Raw genomic sequence first — 12128 nt, 5'->3', positions numbered from 1 at the left:
CTGGCTCCCAGCTCAAGCCATTACAAGTTATAACAATCTAGAACTTGAGAAACCACAACTCTTAAGGCTTTTTTGAGTGCTATATAGTGAAGAATCCCTCACTTAAAGTTGAAAAACAACCCCCTTTCTTCTCTTTTATTTGCTAATTAAATGCATCCATTGTATTCAGAACTCATTTTTTGTGCATAATGTTTTGCCCATCTGTTTGATTAAAAAAGAACACAGCCACCCAGCTTCATTAAGCTAATTAAACGCATTCAGCTATTGGTTAATATTCTGAAGTACTTCACAATTATTCTCCCCAGTTATTAAACCTCTTTCATGGATTTTATTTTCCATGCTACTTTTTATTAACAAGCACCCAAGCTGAACTGCAATTGCTCAGTCCATTAGAACACTGATACCCCACTGACTTCCCTCAGCAGGAGTGGGGTCCCAGGCAGATGCATTTGTGCCTGTATCTGACACTGTTCAGTTTATTCTGACCTCAACACACAACATCTTCCCTCTGTGCAACAGAGTTCAGCTCCGCCTGCTCAGGGAAGCTGGAGGATGAAGCCTTAGGAAAGGAAGGCTGAAAATCCTCTTTCCAGCTGAAAAGAGGCCCCCCAAGGCAGCAGCTGTGGCACCCACCTGGCCAGAGTTCAGCAAGTGTTTGGACAATGCTCTCAGAAGCATGGTTTGATGTTCAGGTGTTCCTTTGTGGAGCCAGGAGTTGGACACTCATCTTTGTGAATCCCTTCCAACTCAGTACATTCTTCAGCTCTGCTTTGTTTCAGGGATCTCTGTATTAACTCTCCACATGAATTATGAAAGGGAAAGATGGTCTCAGAATCAGCAATCCAGTTATCTAGAGGATGCCAACTAACATCAGATAGCTAGTGTAGCAAAAGAACAGCAGTGTGGCATCACACATTAGCCTTACTGGCAATCCTCTAAAGACTTCTTAGGAGTCTGAAAGCTAGGATGCCATACTAGGCTGTGGACAGACAAGCTACCCGAACCCCAAACCTCCCAACCTGCTGGTCTCCCCAAGCTCTGTGCTCCATTCTGAAGGACACTCAGCAGCCCTGAGGCTCAGAATCTGTATGTCTCAGCACCACTGCTCCTCAGAGTCTTCTGCAGCAGCCCAGCACTGACACACAGCCATCCCGCTCAGCCACAGAGAGGATCATTGCACAAGGAGCCTTGAGGACTGAGCAGCACATGTAGGCAAAGGGAAATAAGGGAATAAGGGTACAGTGAAGCTAGCAAGAAAAACTGAAGATGAGAGAAGTAGCACCAAGTCAGCTTGCTCAGGAGGTGCAGAACTAACTGATGGAGGCTCTCATCTTAACACCTTCCCTCCCTACCCAGCCAACCATTTCCATGAAAACTCTTGACAAGTCTCTGAAGCCTAAACTACTGTGAGGTATTTGAGTGCAGGAGGACAAAGGCTCCAGAAGCTGATGCACAGCAGGGTAGGGGACAGGAGTGACAGACACAGAGCAGATACATGGGTCACCTTTCACACAGGGTCTGGTTTCAGAAGGAAAATAAGTTAAGAAACCAAAATACACTTTTTTTTTTTAAAGCAAGTTCTGATTTCCATGGTTCTGGTCCCACCTTGTGGCTCCAACTGACACCATGATCTCCCATCTTGAAGAACGGCAAAGAACAATGAATGATGAAACTACACATATGTATTATGGATTCATGGCTGTTCTTCTTCCTCAGTAAACACTACATTTGAGATGCAGGAAAGGGCACATGTCCACTTCATCCCAGTTTGTTTCCAGCAAGGACCAGTAGCAGAGGCAAACATATGTTAACAGCTTAGAAGTGAAGAAAGAGGGCTCAGCAGTTTGACACATTGCTCAGAAAGCAATTTTATTTTTGCTGTACCTACCAGTCACACAGACATCTCCAATAACCTTCTCAGAGAGTTGGGTCACCCACATACCCACTGCCCCAGAAAGATCTCAATGAAGGGTCATCAGGATGTCAACACAAATGTTCTGCACAAAGCAAGAAGGAAAGGGAAGAAACTGTCCTCAGTTTGGCTTCTATAACTGCAGCCCAACCTTTAATATTTGAATTCTGTCTGTGTTTTCTCTAAATCCATTCTTGCAGTATAAAATGTAGTTACACTTCCAAGAAATCACTTGGTGGTAATTTAAATTGAAGGAGGAAGAAATTAAGAGATTGATGCAGCTGTGATTTGACATGTGCTGACCCAGGGTCTGAGAAGAACCTTAATGACATTTCCTTTAGGCCAATCTGTTCTCTTTGTTTCACACTATAATTAGTTTTCCCTTTTAGACATGCAGGCATTGAGCCTAGGAGAGAAAACTTGGCCAGGTTACTACAGCTCCTCAACAGCATGACAACAGCACCAATTAACATAGAGCTAACTGCCCTACTGCATTCAGTGCTTTAAAACAAACTGAAAGGCTAACTCCAGCTCAAAGCAGGTATTAAAAAAAGAAAGCTTAAGAAATGATCCCCAAAAGGAATGTGCTTTTAAGGGGGTGTTGAACTCCCCAAAAGTCTAGCCTCAACTGGTATCTGCATAAACTGACTTAAGTCTGCATGTACTAGATTTTAAGGAACAGCAGCATGGAAAACCCTGTGAAGTAAGAGGACCCTCTTTTAAGGTATGAGCTCTCGAGATGTTTGCAAAATACGTAGCACCCTTGGCTAACAGAACAATTGGTAGGTGAACTATACTCCTGTATTAAAAAAACAATGTTTTGCTCCTTTGTTTCATTTGTCAAGCTCAAGGTTTCAAGTATTTGTCATTAAGGTACATCTCACATGCCATTTTTAGTTACAAGGTGAGAAGCACCCAGTTACACAACCCTCTAGCAGGTCTTAAAGGCACCCATGCCCTTCACTAAGGAGGACTGTGCATTCACAGCCCACACAGCTCCCCATTCAGCCCTGTGAAACTCACCCAGGGAGCATGATATGGAGACTGAGCTCAAGAAAAGCTGCAGATAAGGTGGGATAAGCAGCTTGCTACTTCCCCTCTGGGGGTCCACAGCTTTTGTGAAATCTTACTCCAGGTAGCCTAAAAAGCCAACAGTCCCCTAGCCCCCAAGAAGTAAGGATTTAGGATCAAACTTAATCCCTGAATAACTCTGTCTACCTGAACTCATTGTCTGCCCCAGGGAGATAAATCAGAACCAGAGAGCAGAGTGTTGTGTCTGAGGCCAGAGGAAATGAGAACTGCTCTTTTCCTCCCCATCAGCAGCAGTGTATCTTAACCTTTAGGTAAAAATGAAACTGTCAGGGACTGGTTCAGACTGTGAAACAATGAAGTGCAAGTGAGCTCCACTGCACACACCCCTGGCCACACAAGAATCAAGGGACAAGCAGGGCTGGAAGTCTAACACCCACACTTTAGTCAAATTCAGGAGCACTGCAGGCTCCTGCAGTCAAGGATTACTCGGGTGTAAGGATCTATCTTTATTCAGGATGAATAAGGCTCCTGTCACTAACCACAGTTACTTCCCCAGCATACCAATTCAGGGAAACTGGTCTATACCACAGGGTTAGGAATCCCACTCATCAATTTGGGAAGCAAGCAGCAGCCTCACACAGAGAGCTGTCCCCTCTTAACCCAAATAGGGAAAACAAGGTGGTGATAGGAAGATGAAATGAAGCACGATTTGTGCCAAAGCTGAAAAGAGTGAGAGCAGCCTTATGGCATTACATGAACCATGGATTTACATCCTTTAGGGAAATCAGCCCCCAAAAAGTCAATTCAGTACTGGCTGATTCCAAGAAGAAAGTACACCAGCCAACGCAGAGGACAAGACAAGGATCCTGCTGCCTGGGAGAGACCTACAACAGTACAGAAACAGCAGATGGGACACCTACCCTTCAGCTTGCTCCCCTCACTTCCAGGCTTCCTTTTTGTTTCCCTTACAATGTCTGCAGCTAAATGAACACGTCAGCAGAGATTTTGTTCTTAATTTGCCCCTGGGGTGTTCTGCTGACCCTACCAAGAACTATATTTAAATGTGCAATTTCCTGGTTAACTAGGCTCATTTACAGTCCCTTCTCCCGGATGTCTATGCAAGCCTGGCCCAGAATCCAATTAGCTACTATCTCTCTTTAAATCAAAGGAATAAAAACTCATACAAGAAAAATAAAATTAAGAATCTTAATCACATCATTCTTACTATATATCTAAATACTTAAAATTGCCACACTCTCTGGGAGGTGGGCTTAAAAGACTAAAAAAGTGACAAGTTTCCAAGGAGACTCAAGTCGCAGGCAGAATAGTTTGACAGGACAGACTCCATCCACCCTAAACAGAGCACATTTAGCTTAATGCACTGCAGAGCCAGATGCAGGTCCTACTTAGCATCCAGAAAAGCAGCAGCTGCCTCTCAGCATGTGAGATGCATAGTAAGCCCAACAGCTCCCAGCCTTGGGTGTGAAAGAGCAGTTGTCATCCATATAGATTTACTGTGAGATAGGTCCTTTGATCAGCATCACCTCTACGTGCCTGGGAGGCATTATGACTTCAGAGGGGCACAGATTCAAGAGATCCGAAGAGCACAGACTATTTGAGCATCCATTCTGCACTATGACCACAGCTTATGCCACTTGAGTATGGAGAAATGTAACAAAGGACAGCAAGACTCTAAAGATCCAAGACAGTAGCCTCCAAAAGAGAAGTCTAGAGGGTATTCAGCTAGAGACCCAGTTATTAGATAACTTCTGGAGTTTTCTGGTACCACACTGCTCCTTGACTAGTTTCAACAGCCACAGCAATGGTCATTGAAACAGGTTTCCAGTTGTCCCAGCTTTGCAAAGGAGGGGCTGCATTCCCAAGGCCACATAGTCCAGCTCTTGACTATGACAGAAGGGTGTTACATACATTGTTTTCCTCACCACACCCTTTACAGCTCCAGCTTCTGCTTGTCACATTCCCCCACTGACTGCTGTGCAGACTTCACAGTGACCTCAGAGCATCTTCAGAGTCCCTTTTGAGCACACTTCTCCACGCCTGCTGCCACTCAGCAGCCTCCGCTCCTGGCTTCCTGCCTCCATGTGGGAGCTGCATGTGCCCACAAAGCCTTTGATGAACCCCCACAGAACTATGTAGCTGGAGGACAGGATGGTGAAGGACAGGAAGAACCAGGCCCTGTGAGGTTAGAAGTATTCAGGAGAATCCTTTTGCCTTAGAGCTGGCTGACTGCAAGTACTTCAGTCAGGACAACATTTGAGTTCCCAAATGCCAGAATGGCACAGCCTGGAAGGCATCAGGGCATTGGAAGAGTCCAGAAGAGGTCAGGGCTTTGGAAAATCTGAACTGCTGCTGGAAATGCAACTTCTCAACATCAGTAAGTAAGCCATGTCTGGAACTATTTTGCTACAGTGTATTAACTGAAAAGGTACAAGTAAGCTGCCTTAGCTGCCAGCAAGCATTCATCCTGAGCAGTGCAAGTGCCTGCATGTGCTCCTGACAACCGCAGGGGCTTCACTCAGGCCTCCTGCCTGCCGGGAACCAGACCCAGCACCAGCATAAGTAACTGCTGAGAATTCACAGGGAAACTGAGAAACCCTTATGACAGTAAGGGGCACCAAGTGACTTGCAGGTCATGAGGATGGAACAGTCCCTTCAACGAGGCTCAAACCAATACACCTGTCTGGTGGCAGTCTGCAGGCAGACAGCCCTGCCAAAATAAATTACTGAAGTACAATAATGCAATTCTCTTCAATTCCCCTTCCCGACATCCCCTCCTTTTAAAGGGAAACAGCTACACATACAGAGCTGTCTGTTGTCAGGTAATGCAGAAAGCCACCAGCTAGGAAGAACAAATACTCCAGGAGATAAAGCAAGCCATCATCTTCCTTTGAATGCAGGTGCAGTGACAACTTGCAGAGAAACTACAGAGCTCCCCAGTGTGCTAGAAACCAGGCTGGTGGTGAAGTGTCAGCAAGTTTCTAGGTTAATAAAACCTGGAGCATGGGAGGAGAAAGGGAAGGAAGGAGATGTATTGTCTTAGAGTCTGCAATAAATTTAACAGCAGGGAAACATTTCAGGGCAAGGAAATATTTATTCATACCTAAAGAACACTGAATATTAAAGATTCTGGGAGCTACAAGCTCTTAATGGAATGAGACTCAGTACTCTGCAGAAGGCACAGCACACCCGTCAGTGAATCCAGGAATTAACATCCAACTTACACCACAAATACCTAAGCATTGCAGCCATGCCATCAGCAGGAGGATGGTGTACACACACCAAGCAGCATCAGCCTCGAGAGCAGCAAGGGACAGGCTCTGTGTCCTGCAGGGAGAAAGGCCTTCTCTACAGGGAAGCTGGGCAGGCACTGAGCTATGGCAGCCCAGCAACACATTGCATTGGAGTCAAACCAAATGCATTTCTGTAGCTGAGAAACTGCTCTCTGGCCTCGCATCCTTCAAGTGTCTGCGGTTCATTGACTCTGATCTGGAGGCTTCAGTTTCCATTGATTTGGCATTTCAGGCTCAGTTATCACCTATGCCTGATGCTGTATAAGGACAACAACACTGGCCCCTGGAGCAAAATATATGCTCTTAATATGAGAAACCACAAGGCAAGTAAACAGATGTTTGGTGGCTGGAAGCACGCACCATGGGAAAACTGATTTCCATGAGTAGGGCACAATCTGATACCGTCCTTTCTCATCTGTGATTATTATTTTGGATGACCACTTTTTAGTTTCTTTGAAAAAGAGCTGAAAATTCAGATCCTTACAAAAAAAGGTCAGCTCCATTCTGCAATCTGACTTGAAGCAATCTATCTGGCATTTAGGAATGAACTCCCAAAAATTGCTATGAATAAGTCATGCCTTTTTACTATTGCTTCAAGGCAAATTACAGGCACTGCTCACATCAATACTGCATGAGAAAGGGAAAAGCAGAAGCCTGATTAGAGTATGGAAACACACTGGAAGAGATGCCTGATCTCTCTAAAGGCACACAGTATTAATTTGGCCTGATTTGCCAGCTGAAAGCACTGAAATTCTTGAACTCTACCACAGGACAAAGGCAGGCAAAACCTACACAGCACCTTTATATGGTCCAGGCTGATTTGCAGCAATATAGAGTCCTCCCACATTTGAATAAAATTACTTCCTCCCCTCTCAGATGCTCACACTTCCCCAGTCCCACCTCTGACAGCACTGTGCACAAGCCAAAACAGAGGATCTTCTCCTGACAATTCCAGCAAATCACACACTGCACATGTAGTAACCCCATAATGCAGTCCCAAGGCACATTTCTGTTCCCTCTTCATTCAGCAAGAATTTGCATGGCAAGCCACATTCAGATGTCTTCTACTTCCCCGGCCCCCATATACCAAAACAACAACAAAAAACCCCACGCCTGTTTCAAGTCTGTTTTATACTCTAACTTCACAGAGCTGGCAGCCTCTGGTTTTACTAACTTCTGTCAGCCAAGGTACCTAACAGCTGTGGCAGGGCACTCAGCACCAAAGCAGCTCATCAACCGGGGAAAAACAGCAAGAGGTCAGTGGATGAGTCTTCTGCCTTCATACTGCCACTCACACTGTAGGCACACTTAGTACAAGGGAACCCAAGTTCTCTGTTCCAGAACAAATATCACAGAATAGCAATACTCAGCATTCTCAGAGCCAGGTGTGAGAAGTGCCAAAACAAAGGCTTGTTTAGGTAGCTGGCATACAGGCATGCGTACTACAATACTCTACTTTTTTTGTCATCAGGTCCCACTGCCTTTTCAGATCTCAATTTCTTTGGCACAGGGCTACTGCCTTCTGTATCAAAACTATCCAAACCCAGTTCTTACTCTTTTCCTCCCAGTTTTTCCCCCCGTCTGATTTGCAGTCATTCATAAGAGACAGGGATGGAAGCTCTGAAGAAGCAAAGCACTTTCCCAGAGTAGCACTCAACTTCCTTCAGGTGTAGAACCATCAATTTCCTTCCATGTTACATCCACCACTTTTCACATGCTGCAGCTCCTTCCCTAATGGAACTGTGATTCATCCTTAGATTCATCCCAGGTTCCTGACGAGGATGCAGCTCATACATCTTCCAGCTTCTTGCCCACAAAAAGGCAAAGCCTCATGTGCTAGAGCTGTGCATGGGGGAGTTTGGTAGCAGAGACATACCATGAAGCAGCAGCTACGGATCTCTTCCAGCAGGGCTTCCATTGAGCATCCCACCAACCTACAGGTGGGAGAAGGAAGGAAGCACCCACATTGAAGCTTTTATCTTAAAGGGCTTGACAGCACAAGTCTAAGTTAATAAGGCAACAAAAATTACAGGGTTGATAGAACCTTTGCTGCATTCACAAAGACAGCAAGGTAAAATTGTGAATCAGTTGAGTAACACAGAAATAAGGGAGGAACACCAGCCACCAGAACAGCAACAGCTATGGCTGCAGATCACTGCTCTCATACAGCATTCAGCTGCCAAATGTAGGTACTGAAGTCCAGGTCAGTAGAGCATGATCTCATACTCCTTGGTATGACTCATTTGTATCCCCATCACAGAGGCTAACAGTTGTAAATCCAACACTAATGCAATCTCAGAAGGTATTACTCAGCCTGGGCTTCCACAGCATTTCTTTACTCCTCTCTTTCCCACCCCAGCTGAGCCCCTCATGTCTGCTCTGTTTAACACCTTTGCTATGCACACAGCGTTTGGGTCCATCTGTGAATTGGGACTTAATGTTACCAAGGAAATCCATAGCAGAAGGAAAATGAATCAATCTGTGTTAATATCCTACATACTAGACCAGCCTTTTGCAGTTCAGAGCTTTGTGGGTCTGTAGGAATTGCATCATTTAGTATAGAGTTCAAGAGTCATGCAGAAATAATGTGAAGTAAGAACACCAGAGGCAAGATATTTTTTTTCCTTTGAAGGTGAAGAAAATGTTATCCACACAACTGTGCAAAGGTGCACAGTGGAAGAGGGATCTAATAGTCGTTCAAAATATATCATTAATTGTCCTCAAAGTCACACAATTATGGAGCCACTTGGCTGAGAAGAAACAAGCAGCCAACCCTATAAACATACATGGGATATTACACCAGAATCACGGGATTCAAGGAGCTGCTCTCATCCTCTCACCTTGAGAAGCAATTCTGTGCTTCTGCCCATCTATTGAAAAAAAGCAACAACTCTTCCACCCCAGCTCTGCAGCAAGGACTCCAATCAAGAATCCAGGCTTTTCTGCCAGCTGAAAAGGATGGGGTGTGATCCTTCTCATTTACAGTGGTGTGGGAAAGCAGAGACTAACAGGGAAAAGCAACTGCAGAAAGCAGCAATAAAACAAATGAGTGAGGCTCGTGAATTTGGCTCCACTGACCTCAGGGAAGTAGCTGCCTCTCAACACTGGTGTCAGCAATACAGAAGGCTAAGGCTTCTGTGGCCTTCCTGCTTGGACCCTGGTCTGCAAAGTGTACAGCACAGGAACAGGAAAGAGGGGAAGGACACTTCTATCTCAGAAAAGCACTTATACACGTGCTGCTCCAGCAGAGAATGGCACATCACAGCCTCGCTGTTTATGTTAACACCAGAATAATTAGAGCAGTCACTGTTAACTAGCTAACAACTTCACCATAAACTCTGAATAGCACTGAAGAATTAATTACAACACTTCAGAGCCTTCCCAGAATGCAGCCACTAATCTACAGAAAACACTGAAACCAGCCCAGAGACAAACAGGCTAAATTAATCCCAAATGGCTTCTGGAAAAAACCACACAACTCTCTCTGAGGTACTCTCCGAGGTAATGCCTGTCCAGGGCAGCAACCCAACAGAAACAAGTCCTCAGCAAACCACACCTTTATCACAAGGCATGACTCAGCTCATGAGCTGGTTGCCATCAAAAATTATAGGGATTTATTTTCAGCCAGGTTCACTCCCTAAACTAGCAAGTTTCCAGGATGAGAAGCTCTCAACTGCCATGGGACAGCTTTCCCTTTCAACTGCAAGTCTCAACTCACAAAGACGCTGTGTCCTCAAAAGGTTTTGACCTTTCAAGAGAACTTCCCCATCCAGGGACACAAGCACATAGAAGCAGTGAAATCATTCTCCAGTGTCACATATTTGACACTTATGATAAATATTTATACTTCTCCATCTGTTTCTGTCCCTATCACTTATGCCAAAAATAAAACCGAAGCCTAAAATTGAGTATGAAAATGTTTCTGAAGACTTAACCCACTCTAAGAAACATTACCAGCAAGTTCAGTCCTCAAATCCCTAAGCAAATTAGAACTACAGCTAAGCAGTGTTTGACTACACCCTGTCACTAATGAGAAACTGGTCTGATGAACCATATTTGTGTAGCATACAGGAAAAAAAAATAGAAAGCAGCACCTCAATAGCTGGAAAATAGGAAAGGCTGAGTCAAATTTCCAGATTTTTTTTTTGATAGCCTGAAGTTTAATCCTGGAAAAAAGTTACACTTGTTAATTTGTGGTAGTCCTAGAAACAAGGCACAAACCTTCCCTAGGAACCCAAGGGAATCTCCTTGCTTTGCCACAGCTTCTGTTTCATCTCCAAACAAATCTGCAATTCCGGCCTAGTGTGTATGTCCCTAACTAAACACATTTTTCTACAATCAGGGACAATCCTTAAAGACACCACTTGTGTGTCTTTAATATAATTAGACAAATATGAAAAACAGAGTTTCTGAAGAGATAGAGAAAGGTACGTACACCAACTTACACCTCACCAGCAGCCACAAATCAACAGCCACTCTCTCACACATCTGTGATGTTTCTTCCCATTTTTATCTTCCAGAATGGTAACCTATCCCAATTTACCAGTTATCTTCTCTTAAGCACTTCAGTTTTTTCCAAGTACATCAAGCTTAACCACTGTCTTAATTAAAGCCACATGCTTAATTACTTTATTTTATATCATTCATTATCCACTGTACCCAGCACTTTGATGCTTTATCATAAAGATTACTAACTATTTCAGATCTGCCACAAATGACTGAGTTATGTCAGCAATTGCTTCTATACACTTCAATCCTCCTCACTGCTTTTACAGTCAGATACCCACATTCATTTAACTGCCTATTAGATGACTGGGTCACCTACCTGCTCAGACACTTGCTACAGGATGTCACTTGCTTTGAGAAGCTAGTGACATAAAATATCAGTGACTCAATATCAGAGAAGAGGAATTTAAAGCTATGAAGAAAAAAGCTCAGCAGAAGAACCTTGGTGAGAACTACTGTCTGCCTACCTTTCCTGAGATGCATTTGCTTTCTTATCTTTAAGGCATAAACCAGTAACATTTAACCTTACATCTAATTTAAATCACATGCAACCCAGGCCTTGCTTTTGGCAAGTAGCTGAATGGGTAACTTGCCTCCTCACTGGCCCTCGGTGAACTGCTGCACCACCTGTCTTCTCCAACTGCCAAACTTCAGCAGCAGGGTAGGGCTGGGCAGCAGCCAGCATCTGCCAGAGCACAAGTTAGAGGACAGTGCAAAGTCACCCAGAAGCAGCGTTTGTTCACTTTCCTTCACACAGGTGTCAAAGAGCTGCTACTCAAAGCAACCTTTGCTACTCACCTCAAGCAAGCCATTTTCCCCTCCTATCATTTATCTCCTTACACTGCCTGCATGCACAGCATCAGCACAGAGCTCCAGAAGGGAAAAAGCATCCTCCCATATAGACAGAAACTGCCTCCCACCCCCACAACAAGTGTTTGTTGGTGCTTTGAGATCAGCTGAACAGACTCATCTACTCTCCTGCTCATCAGCTACCTGCACTTCACAGCAGCAATGGGCAGGCTCTCCCCAGGCATCTTCTCAAGGCAGAGTAATTGCACATATTGATTTCAGATGTTATTAAGCAAACTGCCTTCCACAACTCCAACATGGACACTAACCCGAGTGCGAGCTCCGCACTAACACACATCCCTTCCACTCCAATAGTGCAGCATGCCCTGATTTGCACCAGATTTATCCTCTCAGCCAGAGACATACTCTGGAGACCCAGGAGCCATCCAACTCCCCCAGCATTTACGGTAGCTTTTCCTGCTCCAAGTTCACAGGGAGCCTGTAAAGGCTCTTCTAAGATCAGCGTTGTTACTGCATTGAGATGTGGCTTGCAGACTGGACCATTCCTTCCACAGTTA

Source organism: Meleagris gallopavo, chromosome 21 (genome assembly GCF_000146605.3).
Source record: "Meleagris gallopavo isolate NT-WF06-2002-E0010 breed Aviagen turkey brand Nicholas breeding stock chromosome 21, Turkey_5.1, whole genome shotgun sequence".
Classification (NCBI taxonomy): Eukaryota; Metazoa; Chordata; class Aves; order Galliformes; family Phasianidae; genus Meleagris; species Meleagris gallopavo.
This window is presented reverse-complemented; position numbering follows the sequence as displayed.